A 20,903-nucleotide genomic window follows, 5' to 3' on the forward strand; every position below is an offset into this window, starting at 1 on the left:
CTTTCTACAGAGAAAATAGAAAAATAATCATTCTTCCTTCTAGGATGACTGATCTCAGTTTTTAAATTATTTTTAGTTTGTATGCATAAAATCTGTGTATTCACAAACAGGCTTCTTTGGTGTTTGTAATCCTGTTAGAAGTCTGGGCTCCACAAAAAGAGAACCTTCTAAATTTGGGCTGTAGTCGTGCTGAGTTTACGTCTCCCTGCTGGTGCCACCTGGATGGCTTCCCAGAACCGAGACCCAGCCACTGCCAGTGTCGCCACCACCCACAACTTTGCTGAGCCCAGTGGGGTCACCACCCGGGGCCCCGTGGGCAAGACGCTACAGCAGGAGCTGATGACCCTCATGACGTCGGGTGACAAAGGGGTTTCTGCCCTCCCTGAATCAGACAACCTTTTCAAATGGTTGGGGACCATTCATGGGGCAGTTGACACAGTATATGAAGACCTGAGGTATAAGCTCTGCCTGGAGTCTGCCAGTGGCTATCCTTACGATGCACCCATGGTCAAGTTCCTCACGCCCTGCTACCACCCAGTGTGGACACCCAGGGTAGCATCTGCTTGGACATCCTGATGGACCATCCTGCTGTCCATCCAGAGCCTGCTGGGAAAAGCCAACACCGAGAGCCCTTTGAACACCCGTGCTGCCAAGCTCTGGAAAGACCCCACAGCCTTTAAGAAATTCCTGCAAGAGTGGCACCCGGGTGGCTCAGCTGGTTAAGCAGCAGGCTCCTGACTTTGGTTCAGGTCACAATCTCATCGCTCAAGTTCAAGCCCCATGTTGGGCTCTGTGCTGACAGCAATGGAGTCTGCTTGGGATTCTCTCTCTCTTCCCCTCCCTTGCTCATGTGCTCTGTTTCTCTCTCTCTCTCAAAATAAATAAACTTCAAAAAAATTTTTTTAAAGAAATACCTGCAAGAAACCTACTCAAAGCAGGTCTCTAGCCAAGAACCCTGACTCTCTAGCCTCTCTCCTTGTATTGTCTTTTTATTTCCTCTGTAGAGAGTCTGTCCTTTCCTTCATTTCTGTCTAGGACTCTGTATCTTAAGCTGTGCTGTCATTTTTGAAATTAAGTCTCTGGTTGAGTCCTTGTGTTGAATATATTAAATAGGTTTTTTTTTTTTTTAATAAAAAAACAATCTTCTAAATTTGATTTCAAACAATCCTTATGTTTAAAAAGATTTAAAATATACAGTACATGTATAATTGTGTTCTCTTATATTCCTGATAAGAGAGAACTTCCAATTTTAATAAGGTATCAAAGAATCAAATATTACAAAAAGAGAATATGATTTTACCCATCTGATGAAAAGGAGGATTTTGCACCGACTGCTTTTCAAACCTTCTCTTTGACTCTCACGTACTGGTGCTCTGTGCCAGGGGACAGACACATTAATACCATGACTTGACTTCTGAACAACACCTGTGCGTCTTGATGCCCGTTAAGTCAGCACATTAGGCAGCGGGGGTATTTTTCAAAGCCATTCCTGCCCCAGAGGGATAGAGAGAACTCTACTAGACACAAAAGAAACTACAAAAGAACACAAATGTATCCCACTAAACCCCAACTAAAGCTATCTCCAACTCGACTTGCCCTAAGCCCCATCTCCAAAGGGCTTGCGGCCATTCTGCAAGGGAAAATTCGAACTTTCTAACCTGGAAACTTTCAAACATACACACAAGTAGACAGAATAGTGCAATCAATTCCCTATAGTCTCGGTAGGTCAGCCAAAGCAGACCTTCTGGGATGCCCCGTAAGCTAATTTGCTCAGTCAACTTAAATGGCACACTGTGGCGGGGCACCAAGGCCCAGCACCTGTCAATCTTTGTTCGGTAGATCACCCATTTCGGACACGAATGCCTGACTCCGAGAGAGGGAAAATACCCAGGTTCCCAATCAGGCCATATAAATCTTAGTTTTGTCATTTATTTCCTGAAACATTGTCACCTGCAATACTGAGAAATTTCACTGTGTGTGAGTGGAGGTGGGTAAGAAAGTCATTCACTGTATGAAAAGTTCTGTAGAGAACTTCTCTCTACCAAACGCCCAGACTCTTGTCAACCACCAGCAGGCGGGCCCAGAGACCAGACCCTGCAGCTATGGATGAACCACTGTGTGCCCCTAAGGTGAGAACAGAAAGAAGCAAGGCCTCGGATGACCATACGGCTACCTAAGGCCCCAGCTACTCATCTAACAGAAAAACCTCCAGGTCATTTAAACTCACGTCTCTCCCCAAGTCCTGGCTTTTGCCAAATTCTGACCGTTTTTCCTTCACGTTTCTCAATCTGCCCTACTCCTCTCCCTGTTCTTTTGCAGAGGCAGGGTTGTTCGAAGAAAATGTGTAATATGGTTAAAACAAATAGCCAGACATGTTGGGATGAGCATTGGGTGTTGTATGGAAACCAATTTGACAATAAATTTCACATTTAAAAAAAAAAACAACAACACAAAACAAAGAGCCAGCAGGCTCAGAAAAGCCTCAGAACAGTCAGAGCCTGGAGAGGGAGGAGAGAGGAAGAGGAAGACAGTGTGAATCTTGCCTTGGATTGTGGGAGCAGCAGGTGCTAAGGATGGGGAGAACTGAGCTGGTGGATGGATGGCTATGATCTCCGTTGGCTTGTCTGCACCAGGACCATGTGACTGGCGGGGAAAGGGAAAGTCTCAGAGACTCAAATTCCCTGCTCTGTCCATAACCACAGTTCACATCTGTTACAGTCAAGACAGTGTCTTCGCCTCTTCCCTGCCGGGCCTTATGCTGGGTTTCCCGGGGATATGACCAGGAGCCTACCAAACACTTCCCGGTCCTTTATGGAGCACCCCGGATAACCTTGCTACCCTGGAGTCTACCCAGACCTGTCTCCTTCCCTCACAAACCTAGCTCCCCAGCATCACTCTCCCATCTCAGAACATTTCTCCAAATTTACCTTTTTGTTTTTGAGAGAGAGAGAGAGAGAGAGAGAGAGAGCACGTGCATGTGCACACGTGAGCAAAGGCTACGGGCAGAGGGAGAGAGACAGAATACTAAGCAGGCTCCACACCCAGTGAGGAGGCCGACTTGGGGCTCGATCCCATGACCCTGGGATCATGAATGGAGCCAAAACCAACACTCTGAAGCTTATCCAACTAAACCACCCAGGCACCCCCAAAGTTTCCCTTCCTGACCAAAACTTGACTGCCCAGCCCAACTCCCCACATCTCCTGCCATCCGTCATCAATCTCAAATTCACGCAGGAAGTCTTTTGCCCACAGATTGAACCAGGACATTCTGTTGCTCTGACATTGTCACTTGCCCAAAGAAAGTGCCTTCCCCTAGCCTCGTGTGACACCTCCCACACACGGGCCATTAGCATTCTCAAAGAGCAACACAAAGAAGTGGCTTTGCCGTTTCACAGCAGAAAGTGGAAGATCAGATCCATGAAGTCTGTCCCAATATGAGATTAAATGTGGAAATAACCTTGACATTCGGAAACAGAATTTTTGCCCAAAACTTGGCTTTGAAAGACAGCTGAGCCACTGAGGGGGTCACAAAGACTCAGCAGGACTGAAGACAGGTATTTGTTAGTCTTCAATCAGGATTTGGAAATTGTGGCACTATACAATTTTCTCTAATATTTTTTCTTATAACAGTAACATTGCAGTAAAATTATGATAGAAAATTGAAAAATGTGAAATAGCTTATAAAAGAAAACGAAACCAGCTCTGATCCCACGAAATGGAAATAACTATTACTGTTTTAGTGTATTGCCTGCATGTGCTTTTCTACTCATACGTAATACGTTATGACAGCTTATTTACATACATATAGCGCGAATTCCTTATTAACATAAATAGTTTGAATTATATCTTATGGGTATATTGTGCATCCCTGAGAATGCTAAAGAACAGCGTTACATGTCATTATGTAAATACTTAACTTTTTAAATGAGTTCATTGATACCTGACTACTCCTATAGAAAGTTTATGGCATTCTCAGATCAACAGAGCAGTGATCTACAGAGTATGGCTAAGCAGCTGTATGACCTTGGGCAAGTGTCTTAAATCTTGTGTGCCTCAGTTTCCTCCATTTAAAATGAGGATAATAGGGGCGCCCGGGTGGCTCAGTCGGCTAAGCATCTGACTCTTGATTTTGGCTCAGGCCATGATCACACGCTTGATTTTGGCTCAGGCCATGATCTCACGGGTTCGTGAGATTGAGCCCCACCCTGGACTCTACACGGACAGCACAGAGCCTGCTTGGGATTTTCTCTTACTCCCTCTCAATCTCCCTCTCTCTCTGCCCCTCCCCCACCTGCACTCGCTCTCTCAAAATAAATAAATAAACTTAAAGAATATAAAACAAAATGAGGATAATAACAGTTTCTACTTTGAAAACCTCATGCAGCCATTAAAGGGGAAATAGTGTGTTAAGTGCTTAGACTAGTGTCTGACATGCAGTATTAAATACAGCTGAATTCTCCTTCATCATCTCTTTATTACTCCACTACTTCTTAATGAGCGAGTACATTTATAAGAAATCACATAACTATTCAAAGTTTGGTAAGAGTTATGGTTGACCAGCACCTTATTCAAGGTTTGAGTGACTCCGAAGCTGAACAGCAAACATTTCCCAAAGGCCAGATAGTGTAAGTGGTGAGAGATGAGTTTTGGATGAAGACAAATAAAGGTTGAATCCTTGATAATTGTGATCAGGATTGCTGCAATTAGTACAAAGGGCCAGTAATGGTTCTCAGAGCTTTGTTTATATTGGCTCATTTAAGCCTCACAACAGCCTGAAGATACGGGTATTATTATTAGCAGGACACTGAAGCACCTGAGGTTATGAAATTTACAGCCAGGCCACAGGCTAATAAAAGGCACAGCGAGGATTTGAACTCAGATGACCTTAGTCTAGAGCCTCTGCTTTGAAACACCGCTATAGTAGTCCCTCCTTAGCCATAAGGGGTCATTTCCAAGGCCCCCAGGATGCCTGAAACCACGGACGGTACTGAACCCTCTATGTACCACATTTTTTCCCCTAAACATAACAACCGGGGATAAAATCTAATTTCTAAATTAGGCACAGTAAGAGATTAACAACAATAACTAATAATAAAATAAAACAATTATAACAACATACTGTAATAAAAGTTACCTGAATGTGGTCTCTCTCTCTCTCTCTCTCTCAAAATCTTATTGTACAGTTGACCCTTGAAAAACATAGGTTTAGGGGCGCCTGGACGGCTCAGTCGGTAAAGCGACTGACTTCAGGTCATGATTTCAGGTTTGTGAGTTCAAGCCCCACTTCTGGCTCAGTGCTGACGGCTTGGAGCCTGGAGCCTGCTTCGGATTCTGTGTTTCCCTCTGTCTCTGCCCCTGCCCTGCTCGCACTCTGTGTGTATGTATGTGTCTGTCTCAAGAAGAAATAAACATGAGAGAGGAAGGAAGGAAGGAAGGAAGGAAGGAAGGAAGGAAGGAAGGAAGGAACGGAGGGAGGGAGGAAGGAAGGAAAACACAGGTTTGAACTTACAGGGTCAAACTTCTACGCGCATTTTATTTTTTATTATTACAGTATAATACTGTCCATGTACTCTCTCTTCCTTACGATTTAACATTTCCTTTCTCTAGCTTGCTTGCTTATACAAATACAGTATGCAATACATATACAAAACATGTGTTCACCGACTGTGTTCTCGGTAAGGCTTCCGGTCAACAGTGGTCTATTAGGAGTTATATTGGGGGAGGTCAAAAGTTACAGGTGGATTTTTTTACCGCGCTGTTCGGCACCTCTGACCCCCATGTTGTTCAAGGTCGTCTGGACTCACCTTTCTTCTTGCGACAACGCGAGATGATAAAGCGCCGGCCAGAGGGATGAGTGAGGAGAATGACGTCACAGCGTGACTTAGCACCGGACTATCATCTACGTTCTGACGCTGCGTCAGAGGCGTCAGAGGCCGATCACCGGCTTCCGGCTGCGGTCGTCCAGGTAACCGAGACCGCCGAAAGCGCGGAACTGAAGGTCAAGGGAGACTACTGTATATTGTTCCGCCTTTGAAGAAGTTATTTAACATCAGCGAGTCTCTTGTTAACTAGCTTGTGCCCTTTTCCTTGTGGATTTGAAGAAACGGTATGTTCTTGACATAAGCCCTCGGCCAATTACATGTATTGCAAGTATCTTTTCTGACTCTTTAAAAGCTTCCCTTTTGACTAACATAATGGAGTCTTTTTATGAACAGAAGTTCTTAATTTTTTTAAAAAAAGATTGTATGTTTTTATTCCTTTTTGAGTAAACTCTACACCCAAGGTGGGGCTCGAACTAACGACTTGGCAATCAAGAGTCACGTGTTCTACCCGCTGAGCCAGACAGGTGCCCCTAGAAGTTCTTCATTTTAATGTAAGTCCAAAACGTCAATATTTTCCCATATACTTAGTGACTTTTGTGCCTATCTTTTCTTCTAGCATTGTGGCTTTCCTTTCCCTACAATGTCCTTGGAACTGCCTTTTTAAATATGGTGTGAGGTATGAATCAAGACACATTTTATTCCCATATGGATATCCAATTGACACAACACCATTTGTATTGAAAAATTGCCTTTCTTTCACTGCTCTCAGGGTCCTTATATATGTGAGTTTATTCCTGAATATTCTATTCTTTTCTACTACTCTGTTGATTCACCTTGTACCAACATTATAGTAATTGTGATTTTAGAATAAATTTGCCCGTTTCTACACTACTGCTGACCCTTTGCATTTCCATGTAAGTTTAGAATCAGCTTGACAATTTCCACAACATGGCCTGCTGGGATTTTGATTGGAATTGCACTGAACCTATAAATTAATTTGGGAAGAATTACAACTTTACAAAATGGTCTCTTTATTCTCTCTTCCCAACCACAAACATGGTAATTCCTTCCATTTAGTTCAATATTCTTAGTTTCTTTTAATGATATTATATAGTTTTTACAAAGCAATTAAAAAAAAACATCTAACAGGTTTGTTGCTAGGCATCTGTGGTTTTGAGTTATTATTATAAATGGTATTATTTTAAGTTTCATTGTACCTCCAATACAATGTTGAATAGGAGTAGAAAAATCAGTATCAGGCATTCTTGTCTCCTTCCCAACCATAGGCAGGAAGCCTATATTTCACCATTAAGTATGTTAGCTCTAGGTTGCAGGCACTAATTTTTATGTTCTTCTCCTCCACTAATTTCCCTTCTTGTCCATCCCTTCTCCATCTTCTGTAAAAACTTCTCAACTTCTCTTGCCTGCCTCTCTCACCTCTTATCCTCTCTTTGTCTTTGTGGGTTTCTGTATTTTTATTTCTTTAATTTTAGTGAGGTTCCAAGAAGGAATCAAGATAAACATGTGTTGAACTTGTCATGACTAATTAGAAGTCCCCTAAGAGTAGACATGAAACAATCCATCTTTTTAAGTTTATTTGTTTTGAGAAAGAGAGAGAGAGCAAGCACATGTGTGAGCAGGGGAGGGGCAAAGACAGAGGGGGCAAGAGAATCCCAAGCAGGCTCCATGCTGCCAGCACAGAGCCCAACATGGGGCTCTATCCCATTAACCCTGAGATCACGACCTGCACCAAAATCAAGAGTCAGACGCTTAACCGACTGAGCCACCCAGGCGCCCTGAAACAACCCTTTTTTTAATTAAGGTGTACTTAATACACTGTATGACAGTTCTGTTTCCTAAATTGGCAGGTTTTTTTTTACAAGTTTCTTTTTAAATCTTCATGGATTTGAAAAAATGTGGGAAGCAGAAATATATCACATACATCAGTTGTACCTTCCTTAAGTGATAAAATAATAAAGAAATTTTATTTCACCGTAATTAGAATCTCACTTTGAGGTGCCAGAAGCCACCTTTATCTCCAATGATTTTTTTTAGTTGTGATTTATTTTTTAAGTACTCTCTACACCCAATATGGGGCTTGAACTCACAATCCCAAGATCAAGAGTTGAATGCTCTATGAACTAAGCCAGCCAGGCACCCCTCAAATGATTTTCTTTATAGGCCGATGTGCTGCTTTTCTGACAAATTCAACTCCCCACTTCCTGGAAGACTCCCTTAGGCATCCCTGAGTAATGACCATTGAGCCTTTGCTTACGTACCTCCTATGCCAAAGAGTTTATCCATGTATAGAAACAAATATTTATCTCAATTTCACACTTAAAGGAGGTTCACTTAGGCTTGCATACTGAAAATAATGGAAAAACCAACTAAACAGGGGCTTAAACAAAGCAGGGGTTTTATTATTGTCATAGAAGAAGGAGTCCAGGAGTGGTCATCCAGGGCTGGTCTGGCAGCTCCCTGGGGCTACCAGCAACCTGCCCTGTTTCTTGCTGTCCGTTCCTTCATTTTCAGGCCAAGCATGGCCTTTAGCACCACGTTTATAAGAAGTGTCCTCCACCTCCAGAAAAGGTGAAAGGAAAGTGCAAAAGGCGTGGCCTGTTGAGTCAACCCCTTTATAAGGAGCATTCCCAAAAGCCTCCCCAGGCAGCCTGCTCTTACATCTCATTGGACAGACCGTTTCACCTTAACCACAAAGACTGAGGTCTATATTTTAGCAGGCCACCCTGAGTTAGTAAAACAGGGAAGGGTAATCGATACTGGGTCAGCAGCAAACAACGGAGTCTGTTACAAGACTTTACCTGTTTTCCCCTGTTGATTCCTTTCCCCCATGAGAGAAGAGCAGTCAGAGCCTGTGACAACAGCTCAAAACTCCAGGGACCAGCTCTGAGCCATCTGGGAAGTGTTGGCCATTAAGACGTGAAGTCAAGAACAGAGGAATCTCTGAGAATCTACAGAGAAAGCACAGTGGGTTCCTACTTCCCTGAGGAAAGGAAGCTTAACAAAGTCCCCCTGGATGACCTCCAGCCAATCTGGTGGAGCTAGGAGGCTGGCAGAGGGAGAGAGCAAGTCGAAGACCAAAATAGAAACAGCTGTTGGCTGCGTTTTCCGGCCCTAAGGGAATCGCTTGTGCACATGTTCTGTGAAACAATTCCGTTTGATCCATACACATGTAAAAATCATTGCCTCCTTCACTTTTCAAGTGCTTGGAGTTACTCCTTTCTTATTTAAGCCTTACATTCACCAAGGCTACACACGGCCATCAGCCTGAACTTGTAGAACTACCAACCCGGTACCCACAGGCCATATAATGCTTACTTCCCACTCATTACTCTAGAAGTTTCTTTTTTTTGTGGCCTACCACAGACTTCGATGTCATGCCAGGCCCCAGGCTTAAGTTCACTGCTTGCTGTCATTTGTCCTCATAATAACCTTAACGTGAATGCAGTTTTTAAGATGAGAAAACTGGGGCTCCAGAGGGAGCGGTTCCAAGGTTCAGATCCACATCCGACAGACTGATTCTAAAACCAGGTACATGGAACAAAAGCCTTCTCCTCGTTTCCTTGGAGCCAGAAAGAAGCTAGTCTAACGCTTTGGTTTATAGAGGAAAAAATACACACACAGCCCAGAGGAGTCAAGGACCTGGCCCAGAGTGGCAACTATAGCGGGCACAGTGAACATCCGAACCCAGTCAACTCACCTCTTGACACAAAATGAGAGTCTGGCGCTACCTGGTGCTTTTAATGTTTGGAGGGCTTAATCCTCCTTTTTGCCAGAGAGGGACATCGTTTTCAAAGCTGAATGTTCCCTCAAGACACTTCATTAACCACATTAGGGTTTTTACTTTATAGACTAACAGAACACATAGTTTAAAAAAATACCACATCCTGAATGTAAACAGCTAGGGGACCCTACCGGGAACCAGCTCGCAACACATTTAACTTTATGATTTTGCTGAAAACCAAAAACAAAGCAAATTGTCTTTAAATTTATTGAAATAACCCTTTTTTCCCTTCATCTCAGAGGAACCAGTTAGGAGGCAAAACAGGGCTCCCTTTAGGAGGCAGGTGACCCACTGCTCCACAGCTTGATACCCTAGTCATCATCTGTTCCTTGGAGAGGTCCTCCCTGACCTGCCTTTCTAAAGGAAATTCCTCATTACAGCACATTTGGGATTCTGCTTCTGGCCACAGCAGATTAATTGCTACTGGACTAGCTCTCCTACAGAGAACAACTCTAACACTAGACAAAGCACATGGAATTATGGTTTCCAGAAGTTGGGCAAAAGGCAGCACAAGTCTGTGATCCCTAAGAGGGGTGTCCCATGATACCCTTTCTGCAGGCACTTTTTAGACTATGTCACAAGGAGGAAGCCAAACGGAGAACAGTGGTCTTGCTGAGCTGAGGAGAAAGAAATTGGAAGTTTGGACTAGTAAGACAGTTGGAAAGTGCAGGGCAAGGTACATAGAGAAGGGAGTTATGCAGGGAGAGTTCCAGATATCTGCGGGCGGTGGGGCGGGGGGGGGGTGCCCTTGAGTCTTTGGCTAAATATCAGGCTACTCATCTTAGGACAAGACACCATGAGGCTGATCCAAGATGCTGCAGGACTGAGCAAGTACTGGAGCCTACATAGGTCTGGGTCATGTTCAAAGACTGGCCAGTCAGAGTGGAGAAATGTCATTGGCCCTGGCTACTCAATAGAGACCCCAGAGAGGCTATTCTAGACCGACACTGACACAGCTCTAAAACAGCCCTTGAACATATCAAGATGATCTACAAATTCACCACGAGCCAGAGCAAAATTCCACACTGTATTAAAGAAGCAACAGAGTCTAAACACTCAACTGTGTAGCACCCATAGCTAGCTTACGATCCGTAATTTCCAGACATGTGAAGAAGCCGTAAGATATGATCCACAACCAGGAGGAAAACAGCTAATTGAAAGACCTAGAAATGACAGAGATGATGCAATTAGCAGAGAAAGACCTACATATAGATCTTTTAAACAGCTCTATTTTGTAATGGGCAAAATATTTGAATGGACACCTCACCAAAGAAGATATACTGGCATTAGCATATTAACACAGTAGTCATTAGAGAAATGCAAACACAAATCACAGTGAGATTCCACTACACGCCTATTAGAATGGTTAAAATGTAAAAAGACCATGTCAAGTGTTGGCAAGGAACCGGGACTCTTACACTCTTTTGGTGGGACTAAAGACTGGTACAAACACTTTGGAATACAGTTTGAAAACATATTTAAAAAATAAACATACACCTACTATATGATCCAGCCATTCTACTCCTAGGTAATTATCCAAGAGAAAAGGAAGTATACGTTCACATGTTCAAAGACTTACATACAGATGTCGATCGCAGCTTTATTTATAACAATTCCAAACTGGAAACAACGCAAATGTCCATTAAAAGATGGGTAAAGAAACAAAGTGTGGCATAGGTCATGTCAAGATCCCTGTAAGGTTTTAAGATGTTACTCTGATTGCAAGCTAACAAGGTATCTTCATAGACCCAGACAGAAGACTTCTGAGCCACAGGCAAAAGACAGTTTAATACGCGTGGCAATAATGTAGCTACAGTGATATAACCACCTCCTTTCTCTGAGCTGCAGTCCCACTGGGTGATATGAAGAGTGTCAGGTGTTGCCTTCACACTCAGTGTGTGTGTGTGTGTGTGTGTGTGTGTGTGTGTGTGTGTGTGTAGGGGGGTGTTGTAGCAGAAGAAACATTGAGATTTGGAAGCCCTGACTTTATACAGGAGCTACTGGTAAACCAGTCCATTTTCTCCTCTGGAAAAAAGTCCTCTACCAGAATTTCTGTGAAGCAAATGAAGTCAACTTTTACTGGCAACTGTCATGAAGTGTTTAAGTTTTCTTTTGCTGCATAATCACCACAAACTTAGCATCTTGTTTTAAAAAAAGCAGGGGAGCTCGATCCCATGAACCGTGAGATCCTGACCGGAGCTGAAATCAAGAGTCGGATGCTTAACCAGCTGAGCCACCCAGGCACTTCATAACCCATTTATGTTTGATTCGGATTTCGTTTACAGTGCTGTCACTTTTGGTTTCTTTGTCACAATTTCATCTTTATTGGTCAATTCCCTCTTATGATTATCCATTTTTGTAAGAGGTCATGTGGTTTTATCACTGGGAGACAAAGAGGCAACAGAATGACACGCATTGCTGTCTGCGTACGAACTGAATAACTGACGTGCGTCGACCACCTGACCCACTGACAGACTTTGAAAGGAGTAACATGACTGGTCAGTGCTCATGATGTGCATCTTGTATTTACATAGTGACCTGGGGACCGAGGAACTACCTGTGAAGTTCGTCCTTCATGAAATTACTGTCGATTCAACAACCTGCAAAAGATTTGTATGAATTCAGGCTCAGTCAGTCTTTTACCTAGACGATTGCCAACCATGTGTCTCAAACCCGTCTGGGTTAATGATAACTGTCCCCAAAAGGCTTACTTCAAGTATTAACGACTGTGAGATCTCCCCCAATTTCTTTCCACCTTGTCAGAAGTTATCAGTTTCCCTCTGGGCTCCCACAGAGCTTGGGATATATATTAGTTATATCACATATATCACGAGAGCCCAGTGATCTGTCTATATCTCTGTCATTTGCTGCAATGTCGGTAGCACGTGGTAAGAACCCAGTAAATCTTTGTTAAAGGGACAGAAGAATTACACAGAATACTTAGGTAATAAGAAATAGTATTCTCAGCTCCAGAAATGTGAATGTGGAGATCTACATGACAGAATATAGTTTAATGCTATTTTATGCCTTTTCAAGAGATCACTTAAAAGTAGGAAGAAAATCAGCACCCAACTCTTGGTTTCAGCTCAGGTCATGACCTCACAGTTCGTGAGTTCGAGCCCTGCATCGGACTCTGCACTGATAAGTGTGGAGCCTGCTTGGGATTCTCTCTCTGTCTCCCCCTCTTTCTCCGCCCCTCCCCCATTCACTCTATTTCTCTCAATAAATAAATAAATAAATTAGAAGTAGGCAGACAATCAAAGGGTCTGGGAAGCTAAAGGATTATAAACTCTAAAGAATGGCATCCCCCTGAATTTCAAAAGCAAGTGAAAAGTCTCATTCTGTGTCTGATTAGTACAGACTCCACCGCCCCAAGAACTAACCAAAGACAAATTATCCCAATACAGGCAGAAGAGCCAAGATAAATAGCAGCCTGCAGGCCCCCTTAAAAAGCCAAACCTTTCAAACTGGAGAGTGATCTACTTTAAAAGTGTCTCGGGTAATAACCATAACATAGAGTTTGATGTCTGTTATTACTTCACAATGTATGCAATAAGCTTTCCTCCGCGGCCGTCCTGTCAAAAGACATTCCAGAATGGATCTGCTTTGGGGACTTGACAGACACATCACAAGTTGCCAGAGGAGGAAGGAGGTGACACTTTTGTCGTCACAGACCAAGTGTGAAACCAGAACAACCGCCAGTGTGCAAAGCAGGGTGGCTTGGGAAGGAGGCTTCCCCTGAGGGACAAGCTTTTAAAAAGACACCGAGATGATAAATACTTATTTTTATTTAAATGCACCCCCCCTTGCCCCCCAACAGCACATATTAAATTCCAATATCCTTGCTTAAACTGCGCCCTCCTGCAGCCAGGCTGTTGCCAGCACCGGGTTCTGTGACCAACAGGTAGATCCTGGCAAATTCGCTTCCAACTCCCTCCCCCACTGCCCCTGGTGACAGTGAGGATGAGGATAAGAATGCCTGAGCCTTGTGATGTGTTTCAGGCCTTTGTATACCTGGCCCTCCTGGGGGAGTCTTTCTTTGACGCTGGTTATGGCAGAACCTACAAGAGCAGCAACATAACAGGGGGATGCACCGACTTTATCCATCTGTCCTTCCAAGGTGTCAGCAACCCTGAAACAATGAGTCAAACCATCTTGACAGGCTTAGGCCATTTAGACCATCTACTCTAAAAAGAAACAGAAGAAATTAAAAGCCTCTGAAAACATGTTAGTTGAAGGAAATGCCATTGTTTACGTGGCAGTAGCTGGCAAAAATAGTCTTCTTGGCAAATTTTCAGGAATTTTCTGCTTAAGCTTTTAGAAGCAAGTTTCTACTCCTTCTTGTCCATACTGCGATTCTAATTATTCAAACTGAAAAGCACTGTGCGATAAAGGATGACAACTCTGAACGAAGTGCCATTTTGAAAATGATCTAAATTTTCAGGTAGTTCAAAGTCTCTGGAGTTTTGTTCCAAGTAAGACGTGTTACTGTTTCTTGCATAGCAACCACCCAATTCTGTTTTCTTAGTCTTTAGAATATGGATCTAACAAAGCCAAGGTTTGGGGTTTGCCTCCCAAGTAAGGAAGCTGCCATCAGAGGGAAAAAGAAAAAAGGTCTCCGTAGATAGCAACCTCACCCTGATTCCCCCAAAGCAATTCAACATGTTTGTCCTTTGGATAAGTAGATGAGCAGCATCATGTCTCCATGTGAAATGCAGCACAGACATGGTAAGGCTATAAAATGGCGGCCACAAGCACGACACAGACTCGGGCAAGCCAGTGATGGGGCGTTGTGGAGGCTGCTGGTGACTTTGGTGAGTCACTACCATGAGCCTTCTACGTCATTCTCCCCAGAGCTCTCCCAAGCAGTAACATGATTCTGATTGGGACAGGAAGCGGGCAGTAAGAAGCATTGGTGGAAGATCTCTTCCATGTCCCTTTTTTCTTTCTTTCTTCTTTCTTTCTTTCTTTTCTTTTCTTTTAAGTTTATTTATTTTGAGAGACAGAGAGCACATGCATACAGATGCGGGAGGGGCAGAAAGAGAAGGGGAGAGAGAGAATCCCAATCAGGCTCTGAGCTGTCAGTGCAGAGCCCAACATGGGGCCCAATCTCACGAACCCTGAGATCATGACTTGAACTGAAATTAAGAGTTGGAAGCTTAACCACCCAGGCACCCCAGATTTGTTCCATGTTTCTGATGGCTTTATACCACTTTTCATTTTTGCTGCCTTCCTGGGTAAACTGATCCAGAGAATACCTTCGATCCTTCCCTCTTTTTTTTTTTTTTTTTTTTAAATCTTACTCCTGCTAGCTTTTCCGTCCACCTGCAAAGCCTGAGAACGGGATTGTAAAGTCAGTATTGGATTTTAACCAACTTGGGTTCCTTCACCCAACCTCAGAGCTGACACACAAGGACTCAAGGAAAGCTTTTTGTAGGGAGACCCAGGGGTGCTGGGGTGAACGGAAGAATGGTTGGGCAGACAGATGCATGAAAGGAAGAAAAACTTTTCTTTCTTGAAGGAAAGAGTTTTTGCTCTGTTGACAGGTGAACCGGCTCAATCTGAAAAAGCTGAATTTGCTGAATAAGAGAATAGGGTATTCAGTACTGGTGACTGCTACAGCCCAGGATCTATTCAGGAGCAAGGCCAGAACCTCAAATTGCCAATCAGAAAAGCAACAGTAACAGCTGGGAGCTGGGGTCACCAGGGATGAGGAGAGCAGACAGTTCTCTGCAGGAGGCACTGACTAGCCATTGACAGAACTGCATCTAACGCAGCAACAGGGGTCACGCGCATCTTCAGTTCTCATCAAAGCTTCACCTCGCTAGGCCAAACTGGTAATGCCATCCAGGCCCCACCAGCTCTGTCCACCTCGTGGAGGAGCAGGTCCCCCAGGTAAAACAAGGAAACCGGTAAAACTCTGGCCACACAAGCTCTCCAATCCAGGGGACGGCTAACAGGCCCTCACCTCATTATACTCCCATCTTAGACCCCGGTGAGTTTGGTCAGGCTCTGAGGCCCCGGAAGCATTAAGAACAGCAGCTCCAACCATCGGACTGACATGAGTGAGATAGGATCTTATAAACCGGAGTGTCAGTTAACATTACACAAAATTCGTGGCTTAACAAAGGAAACATCACTTGAAGGCTTCACTCTAAGGTTCAAGGAATGTTCTTGTGATGGTGCCAGGCCCTGTCACGGGGCCTGTGGTGGCATGTCTAGTTCACGCCAAATCTGGATCAAGACTGAGAGGATTTGTGTGCAGGGCTCCTGTGGGAAAATTCCCTCCTGCATTCTGGATTAGGTCATGGATGCCGTGGTGTTAAGGAGGGTGAAGGCTCTTCTCAAGCCCGAGGGCAAAGGTTTGAAAGACAACCAGATTTATGACAAGCTTTCCACTTTCTGGTTTCAACTGAATCCAGATGCATAAACACCAAAAATATTGAAGGGAAATGGAAAGTCTAAGGAGCTCTTTACTTCCAGAAAAATATGGCTGAAATATTCCAGAAAAAAATCATCAGCAATCTTGACATTAAAGAGTGTTTAACTCCACCCCTAAGTTTACGCGCTGATATCTTTATATCCACGTTTTAGGGTGAACTATGGTACTCAAACTCGTGATCTAGAAAACTTTATGAATTAGCCATGCAAGTGCCGTGATTCAGTCTGATTCTGTAAAGCTAAATTCCCCATATATATTCATTTCCTAGGGGTGCCATAACAAATTATCACCAACTGGGTGGCTTAAAACAATGAAAATTTATTCTCTCACAGTTCTGGAGCCCAGAAGTTGTAAATCAAGGTTGCTGGGGGAAACCCTCCTTCTGAAGGCCCGAAGGGAAGATCCTTCCTGGCGTCTCCCAGCTTCTGGTGGCCCCTAGCCTTTCTTGCCTTGTGGCTACATCACTGCCTCTGTCTTCACGTCATTTCTTCTCTCACAAGGACACTTGCTATTGGATTTATGCCCCCCCCCCCCGCCCCCGGATAATCCAGAGTGATTTCATCTCAAAACCCTTAATTATATCTGCAATGACCGTCTTCCTAAATAAGGTCACATTCACAGGGTTAGGGTGTGGACATATCTTTCCAGCGGCCACAATTTGACCCACTACACTAAGCACACTCTGGACTTTCAGGTCTTTACAAAACTTCAAGTGCTTGAAACAGTCAGCAAATATTCCCTTTCTTATTATAATGCTAATGAAATAAAAGTGAGGAAACTTTGCTCCTTTTGCTTTATATACCACTTGGAAGACAGCTGGCATTTGCCTCAAATGTGAAGAATCCGGTGTAAGCGTGTCACATGCGTATTACAGACGTGTAGGCAACTTCAAAAGTATGTTTTCTTAATCGTGCTGTTTACCCTTGATTATGCACACACAACTGCAGAGTCTAGTTTTCATGTCACCTGCTTGGGTACAGTGACTGTGCTTTCAGAAGCAAAAATCTACAAATGCTCGTATGCAGATTCCGGGATATAATGTTTCGGCGGCAACCGTCTGTTGAAAATGTAAAAGCAAAGCCAGCCTGCCAGTCTTATACTAGTCGTGGGATCTTTATAAATCACCCTGGGCTTCAGTTTTCCCATCTGTAAAATGGTATAATAATACCTACTTCACGGGGTTGTTACGAGGATTAAATAGTTCAGTATGTGTAAACCATTTAAACAGGGCCTGGCACTTTGTAAGTTTTACCATAATTTTTTAAAAAGCCATAAATATAAATTGCACTAAACATTGAAGAGTTACTTGTACAAACACATTCAAGGCATGCACATCAATTAACGCTCTTGGATGCAAGTCACAGGAGATCGAGACAAAATTATGTTGGAAATGAATGGGAAGGGTTCCAAGATGGTTGGAACAAAGGGAACTTGGGCAGCAGAGGGCAGAGCCACAGAGATCTGTGAAGAACATCACTGAACTATCCTGTCCCATTGATTTCCAATCTAGAAAGCATAAGGTAAAAAGAATATACAAAAATCAGCATTTTAAGTGGAGTTTTGGAATGGTCCTTATCTGCTGTCCTTAGGAATCACTGTAAAAATAATCCTTCTTTTTGTCAGATAAGCATGTGATGGAAAGTTACCTATTAGAAGGTATCTAGAGTATCTCAATCCAACCTAACCATCAATAGCTCCTGAACTTTGCATCTTAGAAATTTTCTCTCCTTTCTAGCTTGAAAATCTTGCAAAGAACTCAGATTGGCCCAGATTGGGTCAGATGTGCACCTCTAAATTTGTCAACTATGGTGAAGGAAAAGTCATAAGAAACCACTTGGCTCCTGCCAGAGATACACGGTTAACAATGGAGGCAGACTTAGTCCCGAGGAAAGAGTGCCAAGCAGACATTGGCACAGCTGAGCGCTGTATACTCACACCATGTCTACACTGAACATCAGAACCGATGGGAACCAATTCGTGAAGAAAACCCATTATTTGTATACACACTGGGTTCGAACATGGTTGAGAGAGAGGAGTGACATGAAAAGAGAGAAAACAGGGCAAGAGAGAAATAAATAAAACAGAAAACCCAAGGAAGGCATAAAACTTTCGTAATCGTCTTTTGTAGGCAAGTCGCAAGAGAGTAAGCCAATATTTGCTGTGATTTTTATTTTTCTGGTAAAGGCTATAAATTTATGGTATAAAGACTTAGTCCAGATTCTATCAGGGCTGTCTGATGATCTGTGATGGACTGGATGCCATCCATATGGTACTACTGAAGGGTCCCACATGAAAGACTAAATCATCATAGGCATAATTTATACAGAGGCAAGTAAAGTTGCTAGTACACTTTTTAAGTGTATTTATTTTGAGAGAGAGAGAGAGAGAGCACAAGCAGAGGAGGGGCAGAAACTGAGGGGGTGGGGGGGAGAGAGAGACAGAATCCCAAGTAGGCTCTGCACTGCCAGCACAGAGCCCGACACGGGGCTCAAACTCATGAACCTGTGAAATCATGACCTGAGCTGAAATCCAGAGTCAGATGCTGAACCGATTGAGCCACCCAGGCACCCCAAATTGCTAGTACATTTTAAAGTTTTCCCACATTAGGGGTTAAAATCTTTTCAGGAAAACAGATTCAATTAAACATGCAACACCCCAAAACAGTGTGACAAACTAAGGTTTTAAGTGTCAAAGTATATGACAACATTTCTAAAGTATGCTCGCCAGTTGGAGGGGAGACTTTAAGATAGGTCTCCAGCCAAGCAAGTAGAAGCTGCTGGTGTACTGCGATCTTTCTCCCTCCATAATGCGTAGATCAAGTTAAATTCCCTAAGTACTACAATAAATACACCTACTAACTTTGTTTGACCAAGTGCTTCTCAAATATATTTGATCAGGGAACCCTTTTTATTATGACATCTGTATCCTAAGTAACCGATGTTCTAAGGGACATACTTTGAGAAATGCTAGGCAGCAAATAAATACTGCAGTTCGAGTTGAAAATAGTTGTGATCTGTTTGTGTCTCTAAAGAAATTAGTAAGTGATACATTACTTCTCAAATACCCTTGTTATAGAATGAGTTATTCTGTACTGTATTAAGTGCAGAAATCTCATCTACCTTTTTTACATACCATGCTGATGCAGAAATGTGAAAATGCTACAACATGTTACCATAGTACTGAAAACACGTACCATAACAATCCCATTTCAAAGCATCTTACAGAGGATGAGAAAATGTCAATATATAAAGAACGACTCTGGAAAGGTGAGAAATTACCAAGTTCTCTCTGGTCCCTTAGAGGAGTCCTTGGAACTGCCCGAAGGATGGGGGGAGGGGAGGTCCGCCCCAAATGACTGAGTCAATTTAGCTCACTCTCTTCAGGCCCCTTGACCAGCCGGTGTCTAGGGTAGATATAGGAGCTCACCAGGCTCTCCCCTGCAGAGCTGATGCCCCCCCTCCCTGTTTTTATATTATTTTTGCTTCCTTTCCTTCATGTTCCTCTGTTTTGTATCTTAAATTCCTCATATGAGTGAATTCATATGATATTTGTCTTTCTCTAATTTCACTTACCATAATACCCTCTAGTTCCATCCACATAATTGCAAATGGCAAGATTTCATTCTTTTTGATTGCTAATACTCCATTTTGTATATGTGTGTGTATATATATATATATATATATATATACACACATACATACATATATGTATGTATATATATGTATATATACACATATATATACATATATATGTGTATATATACATATATGTATATATGTACATATATGTATATATGTGTGTGTACATATATATGTATATATGTGTGTACATATATATGTATATATATGTATATATGGATAAAGAATGTGTATATATATATATATATATACACACACACACACATATACATACATATATATGTATGTATATGTGTGTGTGTGTGTGTGTGTATATATATATATATATATATATATATATATATATATATACATTCTTTATCCATTCATCCATCAATGGACATTTGGGCTCTTGCCATACTTCAGCTATTGTTGCTAGTGCTGCTATAAATATTGGGGTGCATGTGCCCCTTCAAAACAACATACCTGTATCCCTTTTTTAACATTTAAAATTTTTTTTTTTAATGTTTATCTTTGAGACAGAGAGAGACAGAGCATGAACGGGAGAGGGGCAGAGAGAGAGGGAGACACAGAATCGGAAGCAGGCTCCAGGCTCTGAGCCATCAGCCCAGAGCCCGACACAGGGCTCGAACTCACAGACCGCGAGATCGTGTCCTGAGCTGAAGTCGGACGCCTAACCGACTGAGCCACCCAGGCGCCCCACATTTTTAATTTTTTGAGGAACCTCCATACTGTTTTCTAGAGTGGCTGCCCCAGCTTGCATTCCCACCAACAATGCAAAAGAGATCCTCTTTCTCCGCATTCTCACCAACATCTGTTGTTGCCTGAGTTGTTAATGTTAGCCATTCTGACAGGTGTGAGGTGGTATCTCATTGTAGTTTTGATTTGTATTTCCCTGATGATGCATGAGGTTGAGCATTTTTTCACGTGTTGGTTGGCCATCTGGATGTCTTCTTAGGAGAAGTGTCTATTCATGTCTTTTGCCCATTTCTTCACTGGATTATTTGTTTTTTGGGTGTTGAGTTTGATAAGTTCTTTATAGATTTTGGATACTAACCCTTTATCTGGTATGTCGTTTGCAAATATCTTCTCCCATTCTGTTGGTTGCCTTTCAGTTTTGCTGATTGTTTCCTTCGCTGTGCAGAAGGTTTTTTTTGATGAGGTCCCAATAGTTCATTTTTGCTTTTGTTTCCCTTGCC

General features: G+C 42.8%; 1 pseudogene; it reads left to right on the top strand.

Moving 5' to 3' along the window:
* The first annotated feature begins 222 nt into the window (after positions 1–222).
* On the top strand, positions 223–959 carry LOC122203850 (annotated as a pseudogene).
* The last annotated feature ends 19,944 nt before the right edge of the window (positions 960–20,903 follow it).

Source organism: Panthera leo, chromosome D3, assembly GCF_018350215.1.
Source record: "Panthera leo isolate Ple1 chromosome D3, P.leo_Ple1_pat1.1, whole genome shotgun sequence".
In the NCBI taxonomy this organism is placed as follows: Eukaryota; Metazoa; Chordata; class Mammalia; order Carnivora; family Felidae; genus Panthera; species Panthera leo.